Source organism: Homarus americanus, unplaced genomic scaffold (assembly GCF_018991925.1).
Source record: "Homarus americanus isolate GMGI-L3 unplaced genomic scaffold, GMGI_Hamer_2.0 scaffold52806, whole genome shotgun sequence".
NCBI lineage: Eukaryota > Metazoa > Arthropoda > Malacostraca > Decapoda > Nephropidae > Homarus > Homarus americanus.
Window position 1 is genome coordinate 676,790 of NW_024720773.1, and position 18,448 is coordinate 695,237.

Sequence of the window (18,448 nt, forward strand, 5' to 3'; positions counted from 1 at the left end):
ACATCAGGCTGTCCTGGTTTCGGTATTGGTACAACAATACTGCTGGTCCATGATGTGAGTAGTTGGCCCTCGGCATGACTCATATTGTACAATACGGTATCCGGTAAATTTCTCGAAATCAATTGCTCGACAGTAAATTGCTCGAAATCAATTGCGCGAAAAATAATATCTCGAACGATCAATTGCTCGAAAGGCAGATTGCTCGAAAATAGTGGTTTAATGAAGAATATCCAAAAATAAGATAAAAAATACAACTTTATTATTGTTAATTAAACAGTTAAAATTAAGAAAGGGTACATTTCTATTATACAACAGTTATTAAATATTCTTCTACATTGTTTGTTTCGTCATAGTTTAAAATAAGAACGGGTACATTTTTATTATTTTTGTTGTTCTTCATACTTAAAAAAATAAAAGAATAAAAATGTATTATTGCCAATATTTACTCTATTAGTATGAAATATTGTATGCAACACTTCTTAAATATTCTTCTACATTGTTTGTTTCGTCATAGTTTGATACAATATTCTTTAATCGCATTGCGCAGTCACGGTACTTTTTTCTGCTACAGTATTCAACCGTTAAATAATTGATTTCGAGCAATTTACTGTCGAGTTCGAGAAATTATTTCGAGCAATTTACTGTCGAGCAATTGATAGTTCGAGAAATTATTTTTCGAGCAATTAATTTCGAGCAATTTACTGTCGAGCAATTGATTTCGAGAAATTTACCTAGATTCGTACAATACCAATAATGGATTGTCCGGCACACGCCTTAGTAGTCTAACGATGTTGTAGGTGACTCCGTTCTCTCCAGGGGAAGTAGACCTACCCCTGGCGAGGGCGGCGTCAAGCTCCCACTCAGTATATGGAACATGACACTCATCGTGCTATTTGCCCAGCATAAAGTTGATAAGATTACTTCTCTCTACAGACTTCGCATCAAGGAGTCCCCGAGTCCTAGTTGGTAACATGTCAGAGCTAGACACATGAGCCCACTTTGTTATTAGCTCATTCGACTTTTGCAGAGGGTTTGGATGGGAGACGTGTCTACTGTTTTTACCTCTGATTGTGTTTATGTCTGAGGGATGTGTGTTGGTTCAGGCTGTTGACTATGACTCCCATGCATTTTGTCTGAGTTCGTTTACACATTCCCTGACAGCAGCAAGGGAAGCTTGATACACTTGTAACATTTGAGGTGTTCTCATTTGTTTGTAACCCTTACCCACCCTCCTGACTCTAGCCCTGAGTTTTTTTCAATTTAGGGTCATTATAGCACTGCTGTTGCCTGTTCCCATTATGCTGACCACGTTTTCTCCTTTTTTTGGTGGAGGCATTGTTGATGAAGTATGTATAAGTCCTATCTATCAGATCGTCATGAAACTTTGGTAGTTGTCAGGCTTGTAGTCCTTGTACCAGTCATGGATGAAGTCTATGAACTGGCTTTCATGTTCTTGCTTGACTGTGATTCTACGTCTGTTGAGTTTACCACCAGTGGGGGTGTCATTGGCTACATGTATACTAGCTTGGATTGGGCTGTGGTCAGACATTAGATCAGTGACAACATCAGAGCTATGAGTTGTATATGATTGATGAAAACCAATACACTTGTCTAGAGCCCCGCCATAGATGTGTGTTGGTTCATTGTCACCTATAATTTGAACATCTTCATATGCGCTGAGAAGTGAGATAAGTCTCCTACCATTGGTGTTAGTGGTGGAGTCACCTAATTTCTTGTGTCTACTATTCAGGTCACCCATCAGGACAGTGGGCTCAGTGTGTAAAAAGTCTGGGAGATATGTGTACGGAAGCTGATCTGAAGGAGCATAGGCGTTTAGCACGTTGAGTGTGGAGTTGCCCAGGTGGATAGTGATCCCATGGTACTGAAGGTTGGGAGTCTTTTTGGATACAAGAGGTACATGCGGGAGTGACTTCTTGACATACATCAAACATGTGTGAGTAGAACTAGGATCATAATACACATAATTGGGCATATTGGGTGGGGGCTTACCATTAGGTGTAAGACACTCCTGCAGACACACAATATCGATGTCCTCAGTCACAACTTTGTGGTGTACAGTAGATCAGGGTATCGTTTTCTAAGAGATGAGATGTTCCAACTCATCACCTTCACCGCTCTGTATCTTTGTCTGGTATTAACACTGGCCATTATGAACTGTATTTGGAAAGAAGCAAAAGGCACTGTATGATGCTTTTTTTTCTACGCTGCCTGCCCCTTCGGCAGGCAATAGGCCATTTAACCTTTTTGAAACATTTCTGGAGCATGCACTGCTCAACAATTGTTGTATGTCAGTGGCAGACAACGACACACTTTGGTTACACTCGACATCACCACCATTTTCTGTTTGTGTTTGTTCATCTTCACTGACCATGTCCACAGAGGCATCAGTAGAACTGTTACCAGTATCACTATTTTCCTCTGCGTGGACACTAGTTCCTGGTGGGTCTTGAGTTTTCACATCTGGTACTGACATCTGAAAGTCTTCAGTTTGACTGTAATCTTTCCATAGCTGCTGCACTGTGTTGGTGGTGTTCGTTTTCTGTAGTGTACAGTATCACAGAAGCTCTTTAACATATCAGTTTGAGCTGAAAATTGAGCTTTGAGTTCCTTAATTTCATTTTTCAAGTCATTGATCTCTTCACGTTGTGCGTGTTCACGGGGTGTATTGGCAGCTACCTGTAGTGTCGGTACGCCTGTGTTGCCCCATGCTGATCTTTCGATGACTGCTGGTGATGCTCCTGGAGCTTTGGTGTGGAGGGTGGGCCAGGGGTTGGCCGTAGGGAGTACCCTAGCAGCAGTAGTGTTTCTTGAGACCTGCCTGGGTGGCGGGTCTGGGCGCTGAAGGGGTGTAGGAGCTCTAGGTCAGTCAGGGTGCCATACAGGAACTCCAACTGTTTTGCAGTTAATACACTTCTGTTGAATGACACCCCCCTTGAGCAACTGTATCTCTGCAAGCCTGTGTTGCATGTTGTCTTGAGCAGAGACCACACCACGGCTTAGTCGAGGGGCATAATCGGGCCACATGGCCCCAGTGTTGACAATTGTAACACCTCCGGGTAGGGGGCTGATAGAGAGTTACCTTCAGAGTCCGATAGGCACCACAGACTCGAATGGTCTTGGGTGGGTCCCCCGAGCCAACCCAGTCTGCAATGACTGCGTTCTTGCCCCTGAGTCGCTTCGTTCTTCTCATGTCGGGATGAGCTTCTAGTAGTGTAGGGGTCTGGTACTGGTCGAGCCCTATGATTAAGATGGTTTTCTTGCTCGATGGTTGGAATGATTGTTCCATGGTTATTCCCCCTATGCTATTGGTGAGGATATCACGTATGACTGCTGGGTCGCTTCTAATCAGAACATGATCTTGTGTACCGACTCTGAACGCATCGTTCAGCCATCGATACTTGACTTCAGGTGGTGTACCTACAGGGAAGTTAAATCTTACTCTCATGGAGGGGGTTGAGGTTGTAGTTGATGGTCTCTAAGTTTTTCTGCCTTTTCGGCTTTCCGCTTGTTCCTCGACTGAAGTAGTTGAAAGCCATCCTCTCCATTGGTGTTAAGGTCAACACCATAGTCACCTGGTTCACTCAGTGCATCAGGAGAGTTAAAGCGAGTAGCTGGATCTCCAGTCAACTCAGACATGATGGAGTTACAGGACTCGACCTATATGCCTACGTCAGAGGGCCGAGGACTGCTTGGCACTCCTAGGAACTCAGCGGTGTTTGGGAGGCGTAACCCTCTTACTGGACAAGGGAAACTAGCATCTACAGCGTATTAGCGGTGTGAGGGGAGGCCATGAGCGGGCCTCCCGCGGAGGGAGTGTGGTGTCGGGGGGACTAAGGTAACAGGAGTATTCTCAGTTTATAAACACTTTTATTACACTCCACTTGTTCTTAATAGTATCTCTGTTTTTCTGGTTAGATACAGTATCAAAGTCAATTTTAGTTTCAAGAGAACTATCCAGCCTGGCACCATATGAGGACGGGGGTTTGTTTACACAAGCCCTCACCACATGGCCGGGAGTGACCACGAGGGCCTGGCACAACACAGTGCTCAACCCACGCGTTAGCTTACTTGTTATACAGGCAACATATTTGCAGTTGTTGACCTATCGGTTAAGATAATCCTCCAAGTGATAGTGAAGTGGATTTCTCCCCTACAAACGCTGTTTGTCGCTGAGTAGCCGACCCCACGAATTCCCCAGTGTATGCCTCGTGGTCTAGGTCAACCAGCGCCGCCTTACATGACGGAGGTCAACTATTAAGCCACGCTTACCTCCGCTATTTAAGACCTGACCTAGTGGTGACCTCTCTCCATTTTCTACCTACACCAACCAGCAAGCAACGCCTCCTCCTCCTCCGCCGCTGCCTGGCGGCCCTCGCTCCCGCCGGCGAGCATGGCGACCCACAAGCTGTCCTCCTCTGAGCATCCTCACCAACCAGCTCTCTCTACATCCCGCTTGTAACCACGCTGCCACTTCCCAGCACCAAGCTGCATTGTACATCCAATACAACATGTATACAGTGAGCACATTATGAGTTTCCTTTCTCCATCCCATCCTGAGCGAACCCAAACATCCCATACCCCACAAATGGTGACCCACGGAGATTCGCACTCACACAGGATGGAGGAGAAACAGATCACGCTCCCAGTCTTCAAGCAACATGGAAGACTGGCTTATCCACCCAGAAGCAGCTCTCATCGGCTCTACAGCTACTGTCTCTAAACCGCAGGTTAGACACCCTAGAGCAGCACTGCTTCTCTAAGCAGACACCTGCTCCTCTTCCTGCCCCAAGCACCACGTCCTACTGACCCAAGCACACCCGTCCTGCCTCAGGCGCCGCCCCCGGCCCAGCAGTACCCCCTGCCGCTCCTCCTGATGCAGCCCCTGCTCCCGACGCGTCCCATGCGCCTGAGTGCGGACCAACACACCCGTCCTGCCTCAGATGCCGCCCCGGCCATGCAGTATCCCCTGCCGCTTCTCCTGATGCAGCCCCTGCTCCCGACGTGGCCCATGCGCCTGAGTGCGGACCAACACACCCGTCCTGCCTCAGATGCCGCCCCCGGCCCAGCAGTACCCCCTGCCGCTCCTCCTGATGCAGCCCCTGCTCCCGACGCGGCCTATGCGCCTGAGTGCGGACCCACACACCCCTCTTTTCTCCCTCAGGTACCCCCTGCTACTGTCCTGCACCCTGCTGCTGTCATGGACCCAGCTGCTGTCACGAGCCCTCATCCGCTTCTGCTGACGCAGCCCCTGCTCCTGACCCAGGCCCACACACCCCAGCAGGCGCATCTGACGACTCTGTACCTGCCGTGAGGGAAGCACAACGTTCATCGCCTCCACACACCCTTTTTCTCCCTCTCTACTCCCACAGATATTGTGTATCTAGACAGTTGTCTCCTCTAGCGGCCGGCTCATCTACGCCTCTCCGTTATGTTTTACATGAGGCATGAACCGCCCATTCTGCCTCACATTTGCCATGCAACCCTGCAGACAACAAGTCTCCTACACCGCCTGGAGGGAAGGAGGGAGTATTGTAGTGGATTTCTCCCCTACAAACGCTGTTTGCCGCTGAGTAGCCGACCCCACGAATTCCCCAGTGTATGCCTCGTGGTCTAGGTCAACCAGCGCCGCCTTACATGACGGAGGTCAACTATTAAGCCACGCCTACCTACTCTATAAAAGACCTGACCTCGTGGTGACCACTCTCTTCTTCTAGCTACAGCCGCAGCAAACAACACCACCTCCTCCGCCGCTGCCTGGCGGTCCTCGCTCCCGCCGGCGAGCATGGCGACCCACAAGCTGTCCTCCTCTGAGCATCCTCACCAACCAGCTCTCTCTGCATCACGCTTGTAACCACGCTGCCACTTCCCAGCACCAAGCTGCATTGTACATCCAGTACAACATGTATACAGAGAGCACATTGTGAGTTTCCTTTCTCCATCCCATCCTGAGTGTGAACCCAAATAACCCATACCCCACAATAGTGTTAGGAAGAACACCTAATGTTCAATAACACCCTGTGAGAACCCTGCTCCTCAAATCCCAGTTTGTACCACCGTAATCTTAAAAGGATCACAGGTGGTCCACGCACACAGCCCTGCCCACACACACGATGAGGGGAAACTGCCTTACTGTAAAGTACCATGGGTGGAGCTATAAAGGTGACCCGTGCAGCTTGTATACAGGAAGTGTATTGTTGGTGGTCCAATGTATGGGGTATAAGAGGAGTGCGGTGTCTTGTTTAAAAGATACACCAAGTGATGGTGACTGCGAGAGAAGTACATGAGTGTTACTCATGGTAGTTGTGTGTACTGGAAGTAGTCAGAAGTCGAGCATTATTTTAATAAACCATTTTTATTGTATGTTAGGGATTTTATTTTCCTACAGTGACCACCTTTATTTTTTCTTCCCCATATCTTGGTACCATAATTACAGTTCCACGGGTCCTCCACAGGTCTTGCCCTCGAGCCATGCTACCACAGGTCAGAGTTAAGACAGAGAGAGTACAGCAAAAAAGGTATAAGTAAGGGGTTTTACCACCGTTACACAGTGTGTCACAGAGACCTGTTTCCTGGGCATTATCTTTGACAAACAGCTTACGTGGCAGCCATAGTTCCATTACCTCAAAGAATCTTGGCAGCGTGCTGTCAAGTTATTGAGAGTCTTGGGGCACACATGTGGGGTGCTGACTGAGGAACTCTGCTACACCTTTACCACATGCTAGTTAGACCCATACTGGATTATGAGTGTGAGGTGTACTGCTCATTCACTAAAACTAGACTCAATACATTGAACTCTGTTCATCATACTGGGTTACACCTGGTGACCGGTGCCTTTAGGTCTTTACCAATCCCAAGTCTACTAGTTAATGTTGATGAGCCGCCCCTTGATCTTAGCCACAGTATCTTCAGGTCCAGCGTTGGTTTCGCCTCCACCACCCTCCACAGTTTTTAACCAAAAATTGTGCAGTTGACGAGACTATGTCCCCACATTACACTCAGCATCCAACCTCCCCCCATGACCTTTCGGCTTCAGGGTAATGAAGGTATTCTTTGTCTTCCTCTTGTTCAGGTATGCCCCATGTGGTTTCCTAGTGCTGCTCTGTGGACTCTCCATGAAGTTCAAGTTTGTCAATATTTTAATGAAAGGAAGGACTTACTCCCTCCCTGTGTTGTCCATTCTCTTTGTTTAGTTTATGCCTCCTCCCACAGGAGGACTATTCCTGTATACACCGACGGTTCCAAAGGTGGGTTTTGGGATGGTCTTTCCCAAATTCAGTTTGGACGGTAGTCTCCCCATTATGGCATCTATTTTTTTACAGCAGAACTGTCAGGTATTTTACTTGCCCTCAAGATTATTTTACCCAACCTCATAACGATTTTAAATTTTTTTTGTGATTCTCTAGTAGTACTCTCCAGGCCTTAGCTAGTCTCCCATTGCCCCATCCCTTAGTTATAGATATTTTACAGTGGCTATTTCTTATCCAACATCGGTGCCAGAAAGTCAGCTTTTGCTGGGTTCTGGCCCATGTGGAGGAGAAGGGGAATGAGCATGCTGATGCTGTGGCAAAAGCAGCTGCATCTCGCCCTCTGGCACATTATTCTCCTCTACCTGCCTCTGATATGAGGCCAGTAATAAGAGCTGCCATCCACTCGAGTTAGCAATGCAGGTGGGATGCTGTCGAAGAAAACAAGCTCTGCTACATCCAACCTGCATTGAGTGCCCAGGGACATCAGGGACTGTTGCGCCACCGGGAGGCTGCTTCGGCCTGCCTCCACATTGGCCACACACGGCTGCCTCAAGTTTTTTTTTAATGGAAAAGGCGCCCCAACCCATTATGATAACTGCCTGGTCCCATTGATTGTTTGACACCTCCTGGTGGAGAACTGCAGTCTCAGAGATCTTAGTTGTAAGCACCTCTCCCAGTACCAGGGGAGAGACGAGTCCTGGGAGGAGGAGTGGGTAGCATGGGAGAGGACCTCCTTTGTGGAGGATTCCGGCCTACTAGACAAAATTTGAGTTTTTTCTATTCAGAAACTTCAATGTGATATTTCGAAACGTTAGAACAGAAATAACCGATCTGCCGAAACAGGAAAGCATAAGTAGGCCAGGCTGAAACACCCACGCCTCATGGAGAGTTAAAAGCAACGGCTCAAGCAACGCCATCGAGAGGGCTGTGGAAGCATTTTGGACTATGCCTATATGAAACTAAATGTACTTTAATGAATTATTGTAGACATGATTCATGAAGTTAAGGGACAATTATAAAATTGAAAGTTATTGTGGATAGTTTCCGAGTCTAAATATGTTACGTGTGTTCCAAAGAAACTATTAGTAATATGCGAAAGATGACGTCATGGGGAGGGGGGGGGCAGGCGAGCGCCCTGAAGGATGCGACGCTGAACCGGTCTCAGTAGCTCCCGGTCATTGACCGAGACGGACGTCTAACTACGCATTCCGCCAAGGAAAGTGACCACGTGGCCTCGTCCCTTCCCGCTCACATTTCATCAGTGTGTAGATAGGGCACAGAAGAATTTAACAGTAGCTAACAGAGTGCTGCTTTTGCAGTGTTTCGAGAACCCACTCGGTTGGCCGGTGGTTGGTCGGTGTTTAGTGGTGATATAGCTGGCAACGCACGAGGTGAACAGTTGTCCCTGACGAATAACTACGTGGGACCAGCAGCCGCACTTTGGTCGGTGGTCGATCTGGTTCATCAAATCTCCCCACCTTGGTTCATACAACACCACATCTCTTCAGTCAGTCAGTGAAAAATCTTACTAACGGGAAGTAGAACCCCTCCCTCAGCTGGGCAGGGTTCACCTGGTTGTACTCTGAACTGGCCTAACTAGGCGGGCTGATGGTCACTCTCTACCTGCCCATGAAATACTGGGAGTAAACTGAGTGCAGACTGAGTGAATGAAAGGTCACACGCTGAGACCTGGAGTCTAGTGGTTACATAAAGACATTCATCTCCCTAGTATTGGGTGTATGTGATTGAATTAACCAAGTCCAGGTGGGTAATCAACGCTCTTCATGGATGATTGCACACGTGGGACGTAGGGGTTCCTCTTCAAAGTTCGTGAAAGGCTGTAACACCTTAAAGTATGGGTGTATTCTGAGCATATGTGTGAAGCATGTTACGGGTGATGGTGGTAAAATGTGATTAGAATAGCCAAGTCCAGATGTGAGATCAACGTTCCTCATGGTTGATTGCACACGTGGGACGTAGGAGTTCCTGTCCAAAAGTTTGTGAAAGGCTGTTAGTACCTTAAAGTACGGGTGTATTCTGAACCTATGTGTGAAGCATGTTACGGGTGTTGGTGGAGAAATACACTCATGACTCCTGAAATCTAGAGAGAGTAATGAAACAAATACAGCGGAGCACCCGCCTGCCTGACGGGTCATGAGTGATTTTCTCGGTTTCTTGTGAATGTCTGCCACTTGGCAGGTTAGTAGTTACACCCTTCGGGCTCTCGGTAGTTATGACAGTTAGGATTATAGTATTTTGTGGGTCATCCCAGACTGACTATGAGTGATCCATGTTCTTGTGTAGTATGACTAAATCGGGATTTCTATTCCTCAGTGATTGCTATAATTTTGTCGGATGCCCTTAAAGCATGTTCATCGGTACAAGTAATTTTTTTTTTATGTTTTATGTGCCACTAAGTGATGTAGGATGTACGAAGGAATTGTTTCAGATGAGTTCCTCTTTCTGGTGTATGTAGTACAGCTGTATTAGTAGTCCTCTTCAGATGCAATTAATATCTTTTAATAATTTTTTTGATACCATGTATAACTTTTGTTTCCCATTTTAGTGTTATAAGCCACGCTAAGAAGTATTCCAGTGCTTGTGTACAATTATTGATTCTGTCTGTAGTGTTGTAAGGAATAGAAGTGTCATCTTTTACCAGTGCGTCTCATTAACCTCAATCACAGGTACTAGGTTTCCACAGTCACGGGCGCTTCCACTGCATTACCATCCACTATAACTCAAAAAAAAAAATAATAATAATAGTGAGATTATTCCGACCGGTTACAACTGGTCTGCCGGCATGAGGGTCGGAGGTGTGGATTGAGTCGATCGTTGTAGTGTCCGGAGCTACAGACGTGAGAGCGCTTGATTTGTGTTGAGTATTATTTTTGACACTGGTTCTCTAAGCTCAAGGACCAGGCAAAAGGGGAGAGTGTTTGATTTGAGTCGGATTTATTTTTGACACTAGTTCTCTAGTTCAAGGACTAGGCAGAAAGGAGAGAGTGCTTGATTTGAGTCGGTTATATTTTGACACTAGTTCTCTAGTTCAGGGACTAGGCAGAAAGCAGAGTTTGCTGGCTTGTGAGTTGGAATCATGCAGATTTGAAGGTGGCTCTATGTTGTTCTTTCAGCACATGAGGACAGTGCTGTCTTCTTTTAGGGGGGTCGATTGTCAGAGAGGGAAAAGGGAAAACTAGCATCTTCAGTGGTGCCGGAAGTTGGAGGACGGAAATGCCGCTTTTAAGCGTGTTGCAGATGTGAGATGCAGTTATTAGAGCAGGTCTCCTCTGGGGGGTTGTATGCATACTTTTTTCTCTCAGCACATGAGGACAGTGCTGTCTTTTTTCCATTATGGATATATATATATATATATATATATATATATATATATATATATATATATATATATATATATATATATATATATATATATATATATATATATATATATATATATATATAGATATATAGATATAGATATAGATAGATAGATAGATAGATAGATAGATAGATAGATATATACAGGCCAGGTTACATAAATTTATATGTCAGTGGCCAAGGTTAAAAATGCTTTGAAAACCTTGGATCTAGATGTAGGCTAGTTATTTAGTGGGTCCCTTATTTGTGACCTGACCTGACTAGTCACGTCGCCCCCTTCTCTTAAGCTCCTCTACGTGTGTGTTCGTGTTGGTGTGGGGATTAGTGGATGACATCATAACACCATCTGTGAGGGAATTACTACATCATCAGGCCCCTCGTAACACCATCTGTGAGGGAATTACTACACCACGTCAAGCCCCTCATAACACCACCTGTGAGGGAACTAGTACTCCACGTGATGACCCTCATAACACCATCTGTGAAGGAATTATTACACCACATCAGGCCCCTCATAACACCATCTGTGAGGGAATTACTACATCATCAGGCCCCTCGTAACACCATCTGTGAGGGAAGTACTACACCACGTCAAGCCCCTCATAACACCACCTGTGAGGGAACTAGTACTCCACGTGATGCCCCTCATAACGCCATCTGTGAGGGAGTTACTACACTACGTGTCTGCTGTTCAACACCTCAGCTCACATGATCTACGTGTGTAAACATTAATTTGTATGTTCACTGTATGTTCCTTCACCTTTCTCTAATGAAGGCTTTTGTTAAACCACCAATGTATGTAGTAAGTCATTTATGTCCAATGTATATTTTCAGCCTTCGGGCTGCAAACTTTTTCAATAAACCGTTAATTATTATTATTATTATTATTATTACACGTAGAGGAGCTTAAGAGAAGGGGGCGACGTGACTAGTCAGGTCAGGTCACAAATAAGGGACCCACAAAATAACTAGCCTACATCTAGATCCAAGGTTTTCAAAGCATTTTTAACCTTGGGCCACTGACATGTTCGTTCATGTTAGGAATAATAATCATCCCATTGCTTGGGAAGAAAGCTTAGAAGTATTCAAATCATCTTGTGTCACAGAAAGACTTCTGGTTGAAGCTAGTTTGATTAAGGAATTAAAATCAATAAACCTTAGTGATGGTCAGTTCAAAACTGATAATATGTTACATAAATTTATTTGTCAGTGGCCCAAGGTTAAAAATGCTTTGAAAACCTTTGATCTAGATGTAGGCAAGTTATTTTGTGGGTCCCTTATTTTTGACCTGACCTGACTAGTCACGTCGCCCCCTTCTCTTAAGCTCCTCTACGTGTGTGTTGGTGTTGGTGTGGGGATTAGTGGATGACATCATTATGACCTGAACTCATGCTTAATAAGGTCACCCTGTATATTTAAGCCTCTCTCTGTCCATGTAATCCAGTTGCCTCTGAAGATGTCTTGAATAAAGACGAAGGTAAGGTGCTCCGTTGCTTCCCTTTTCCCGTGTGATTTTATCAAGATTTATCTTATCCACGTTTTCATTGTGGATCTACATGAGAAACTGGATTCCTAGTCTGCAGTGCCTTTAAGGAGAGTATATAATGTGCACTCACTAAAAAAATATTCTGCACCCTTGGCTATGAAACCATCCACAACAATCACTACGACAGAAGCTGTGATGAGTGTTATCAGATTTCTTGGTCCACTGTCATATTGTGTGACCTTGTAAAGGTGCAGAATAATCTTTTAGTGAGTGTACAATAGTAAATTTAGGTGATATTGTCTTATAGTCGCAAAACAGAAACAAAACTGCCAATATCAGCAATATAGTGGGAATAGTTAAACTTGAAATAACAAATTCTGTAAAAAAAATAAATGGCATATTTGTTTTATGCCGAAGCATAATTTGGTATTAATGTGTTTGTAAATTAGGTGTTTTGATTATTTTCTGTTCCAAGCAATGGTTATTTTGGCAAGTTTAGGATGATTTTCTTGTATATATTGATGTATTACCTATTTAAGAATTTTCTGGAATGTATTGCATCATTTTTGCTATGATTTACTTCTTATTGTAAGCCTTGATCAGAGTAGAATGTTCTAGCACCACCCAGGTGTGTCTGGGTGGAGCTAAGGGCCTCTGATGAGGTAAATACGTAGCAGTGGGCGGCCTAGAAGTTAGTCGACCATTTCTGCTCAGAGAGTGAAGTACAAGCCTAGTAAGACAACTGAAGATAATTGTTGTGCAAGTATTGTGTAATTGTTGTGAGTTACATAAAGTGAAAAGACTAAGGAATTGTACACTGGTAGTGTGCTGACACTGTGAACAGTGTTGTGAAGACTTAGTGATTATTAAAGGAGACTACCGTGCACATGTGTGTTTCTGTGACCTGGTGGAAATCTACCTGCCAGTTGTTGGTCTGTACACTGATACCGATCGTCGGGAAATTACCGGAGACTGCCGGGACAGCCAGTGGTAATTCGACGACACTTGTGGTATATCAATTGCTACTGCATATATAATATGATCCTGGCCGCTAGTAACCAGCGGTGGAAGCTGGGAAAGCGATGAAAGGAGGAGGGTCGTAACATTATCATCTAATGAATCTCTGTGAATTTCATTGAGATAGGAAATAAATTTCAATTTGTCAGAAACTGTGTTGAGTTTGTAAGACGCGATCACAAGATTTTTATTTTTATTTAGCTATAGGACATTAGAAGTATAGGACTTCAGTTGCTACCTGACCCAGCTTGGAGAAGGTCGTGCTCCCGTTAGTGCCCAAGGAAAATGGCGGCCATGGATCGTTGAGTCTTGGGGGAAGAGGATGGGAGTGTGAGGAAAGACGACCTACTGGCCACTCTGTTAAGGCAGCTGGGGCAGTTGAGGAGTGAGCTTGACACTCTAAAGGGGGAAAATGAAACCCTCAGGACTGAACAGGAGTGGAGAGTGGTTGTCTCCAAGGGGACTAGGGTCAGACTCAGGAAAGCTGACCAGGGTGTGGAGTGTAGTAACCCCTACCAGGTGCTGGAGGAAGCTGGCGGGGAAGAGAAAAGGTAGGACGGTATGGAGCAAGGAGAGGAAAGGGCAGTTGTACAAACCCTTCCCACAGGCAAGGTCGTGGTAGTTCGGGACAGCCAGGTGAGGTTTTTAGATAGGACTTTTTGTGTAAGAGATAGGAAACGTAGGACTAGGGTGTGTTTTCCTGGGGCTGGGATAGGTCATGTAGCTGAGAGGATAGATAGAGTTTTGTCAGGGTAGGGTACCAATCCAGTAGTGTGGGAGGAAACGACATAGGAAAGGCTAGGAGTGAGGAACTTTTCAAGAGGTATAGGGAGGCGCTGGGGAAGGTTAGAGATAGGGGAGGGATCCCGATAGTATGTGGTGTCTTGCCTAGAAGAGGGGTTGGTCGTGAATGGCTGTCCAGGGCAATTGCTATAAATTGCCGACTGGAAAAACATTGTGCAAACAATGGTTAGGCATTCATTGATAGCTGGCAACGACTACCTGTACAGTCGAGACGGAGTACACTTGTCTCGTGCAGGGGTAGAGACGTTGTCTGCATCCCTGGAGCGTAAAATTGTCACTCCAAAGGGGGGGGTTCGCCAGTAGAGAGAGGTCGGGGTAAGTGGGAGTCAAAAAACAAGCTGGTCCTGGGAAGCAAAATTGGTTACTCAGGACAAGGGGAAAAACAGGACCAGGGAAGGGTAGGTTTTGTAGTATCTTGCATTATTTAATGGGAGAATGACAAGCACATGGTCCGTCTGGCTGGGCGTTTATTCTCTGTTCTTGGTTACAACGTGCCTAACACATTTCGTGTTTACACACGCCTAAACACTTTCTGACTTTGGTAAGAAGTAATATAATATATATATTCAATAAAGGCAGCATATAAACATACATATATATATATATATATATAACACTATTTCTCCCTTTCAAAAGAGAGCATGGCTGCTACAAATCCTAAATAAGCAAAACTTACAGAATTACATATGGCAGGGAAGAAGGGAATAGAACACAACAAATATAACTTCCTAACTAAACAGTTTTGAAAGGCCTGTTCACAATTCAGATAATTAGAGGTCTAATTTAATTACAGGTCTCCTAACTCTGTTTGATCTTCTAGGACTATTCCCTCCATCAAGTTTTACAGGGGTTTCACTTGCACTCTGTGCATTATCAGTGACAGACATATCATCACTACAATCAGTTGACACAGTGAGTGGATGCTGGGAAACATCATCTGTGACATCATCATCATGATGATCATCTGAAACTGTGTCAAGTTTATCATCATGTCCTGGTGCTACATTCATCTCGTCATGTGCCTGAATGATGTGATCCACATGAACATATCTCAAAGAGTTACCACATTTCACTAAATATGACCTAGATCCACATACCTTGTCAATGACACCAGTTATCCACTTTGCATGTACAGTACCATAACCTTAAGATATTCCTAACTCTCACCCTATCATTTACCTTGAACACTCTTTCACTGGAACTCTTATCATGATACATTTTTTGTTGAGCTTGTTTCCTCTCTACAACTTCAAACAGACTTGGCTTAATCTTGTTCTCAACTGTCTCTTCACCATTAACTCTGCAGGAGTACATCCTGTCACACTATGTGGCGTGGTTCTGTATCTGAGTAAGAAATTTGCTAGTCTGTGTTTCATTGATTTTCCTACAGTTCCTTGAATTACCTGCTTGGAAAGTGCTTCCTTTACAATTCTAACTGATCTCTCAGCTGCACCATTAGAGGCAGGATGATAGGGTGGGGTCAGTACATGCTTTACCTTTTGAATCTCATAAAATTTTTAAACTCTGATGATTGGAATGGAGGACCATTGTCAGAAACTACCTCTTCTGGTATTCAATGTTCGGCAAATATTAATCTTAATTCATCAATGGTGCTACCAGCATTAGTACTGTTCATGTGCTTAACATCAATCCACTTTGAATGACTATCAATTAATACAAGAAATTTGTCTGTTCCCTTATCACAGAAGTCAATGTGTACTCTTTGGAAGGGACGGGTAGGCCATTTCCAGGTTTTCAAAGGTGTGCTGGGTGGCTTACTCCAAACATTCTGACAAACAGAGCACTCACGTAGCATCATTTCTATTTCACCATCCAGTTTAGGCCACCACACAAAGCTTCTGGCCAGTGCTTTCATAGCACATATACCTGGATGTTCAAAATGCAGTTCATTCAAAATTTGCTCTCTAAAACACTGTGGAATTAACACTCTCATACCCCACAACACACATCCTTACCCTTTATGTATAGAACTAAACAAATAATGTAAATGAAATACTGTGAAACATTCAGTGCCATAATATCCTGACAACGGTGGTTAATTATTATGACCCCTTGTAAACCCTACTCTGTAATCCTTTTGCGCTACCGCTCACAGGATGAGTGTGGGGTGCACAATAAAGTAGCCGCTGTAAGCGGTAAAATCAAAATCAATCCTGTTCTACTGATAATTGACATCTCCTTAAATCATACGGTTGAAAGTCTAAGGATGGACAAATCTCTGGCCATCCAGGACTCTTCCTAATACAACATCTTTCCTAGTTTCATGAGCAATCATTCCGGAGGTGACTGGAAAATCTTCTGCTATCATGGTTACAGCATAAACCTTAGGCTCTACTCCATCATTTGATCCACTACATGGCAACCTTGACAAAGCATCTGCATTGGAATGATCATCTGAACATCTGTACTGTATCTCATAGTCATATGCCGACAATATCAAAGCTCATCTCTGCATTCTTGCTGCAGCAAGTGTAGGAACAGGTGATTTAGGACCCAAAATTGCCAAGAGAGGCTTGTGATCAGTTAATAAAACAAAATTCCTCCCATATAGATACTGGTGAAATTTTTTTACTCCAAATATGATAGACAAAGCCTCTTTCACTATTTGTGACTTATGACAGCACCTAATCCATAGCCCGATGCATCACAAGCAAGCTTTAGTGTTCTACTGGTATCATAGTGGACCAAAACATCAGTACTAGACAGAGCAGCTTTACAATCTTCAAATGACTTCTGAGTTGCACTGTTCCATTTCCATGGTATCCCTTTCTTTAATAGTTCATGCATAGGGGCTAAAACTGATGAAAGTCCACTCAAGAACCTTGAATAATACTGTATCATACCTAGGAAAGTTTTCAATTCACTGACATTTTTTGGAGGAGGTAAATTTACTATGGCTCCTACTTTATCTTCTACAGTTCTCAGCCCTTCTGCATTCACTTTGTAGCCAAGATAAGTTACTTCTTTAGCTAGGAATGAACATTTGCTCTTGTTGAGCCTGACATTGTCTGCCAACAATCTTTCGAATACTGTGGCTAGGGTTTTGACATGATTTTGGATGTCACTGTCAACAATAAGGACATCATCCTGAAAACATAACACATTGGGAAGACCCACAAGAATTTTGTCCATGATGCACTGAAATAACTTTGGTGCACTTTTAACACCATAAGGCAACCTTTTGAACTTATACAATCCTTTATGAGTGTTGATGGTAAGGTACTGTTGACTTTCAGCATCAACAGAGACCTGAGCATATGCTTGGGACAAGTCTAACTTAGTGAAAATGGTTCCACCTGTTAGTGCAGCAAACAAATCTTGAGATGTGGGTAAGGGATATTGCTCATCCTCAACAGCTTGATTAATGGTAACTTTATAATCACCACATAGTCTAACAGATTTATCAGCTTTAGGTACAATTACTATTGGAACAGCCCAATTGCTCTTGGCGGTTTTCACAATAATTCCCTCACTCAAAAGTCTGTCTAATTCCTTCTCAACCTCGCCTTTCAATGCATAAGGAACAGGTCTGGACTTAGCATATATTGGTGTAACATCTTTGTCAATGGTGATATGAGCTTCATAACCCTTTATACCATCCTGTCCCTTTGCAAATAAAATTTTGTATTTTTCAAGCAATTTCTCAAGACCTGGAATACTGTTACACATTCTAACACTAAATATCTCCTACCAGTCCATCTCAAGTTCACACAACCAGTTCTTACCTAACAAAGTTGATCTATTCACATAACTAGCTATAATTAATGGCAACTTTAAATTCTGATTTTTTTACTTTACCTCACACTCTAGTTTACCTTCTGTGTTCAAAATCTCTCCAGTATAAGTTCTCAACTTGACACCTGAGTCTTCTAAAGGCACATGCGCAAATAGTTTCTCATACATATCTTTACTCATTATGGAGAAATCAGCCGCAGTATCCATTTCCATGGTTACAGGTGTGTCATTAATTCACAAGTCCACATTATACCTATGTTTAACTTTCTCTTCACGACTGGTGTAAATAGTAAACACATGGGCACTCTCATCATTATCAGATCCAAAATTACTAACACTCTCATGACTACTGTTTTTCATTTCCTTCTCTCCACCTTCAACGGCATATACTCTACCTTTATCACTTCTACAGGCAGGAGCAATATGTCCAATACGTTGACAATTGTAACATTTTGAATTCTTGAACTTACACTGAAAGCCTTCATGTTTCCCTAGGCACCTCTTAACATTTTAAATCAGCATGTGTTTCTTGTTTTGTGGTATACTTATTCCTTTTAGCTACAGTTACTTACACACTGAGACACTACTGCTAACTGTTTCACTACCAGCATTGGGAACAAATTCTCTGGTGTTTTTCTCGGCCAATTCCATGCTTGTAGCTATCTGACATGCACTTTCAAAAGTTAAGTTAGTGGTGTTCATTAACTTATTCGGTATATTTTCATAATTCAGGCCT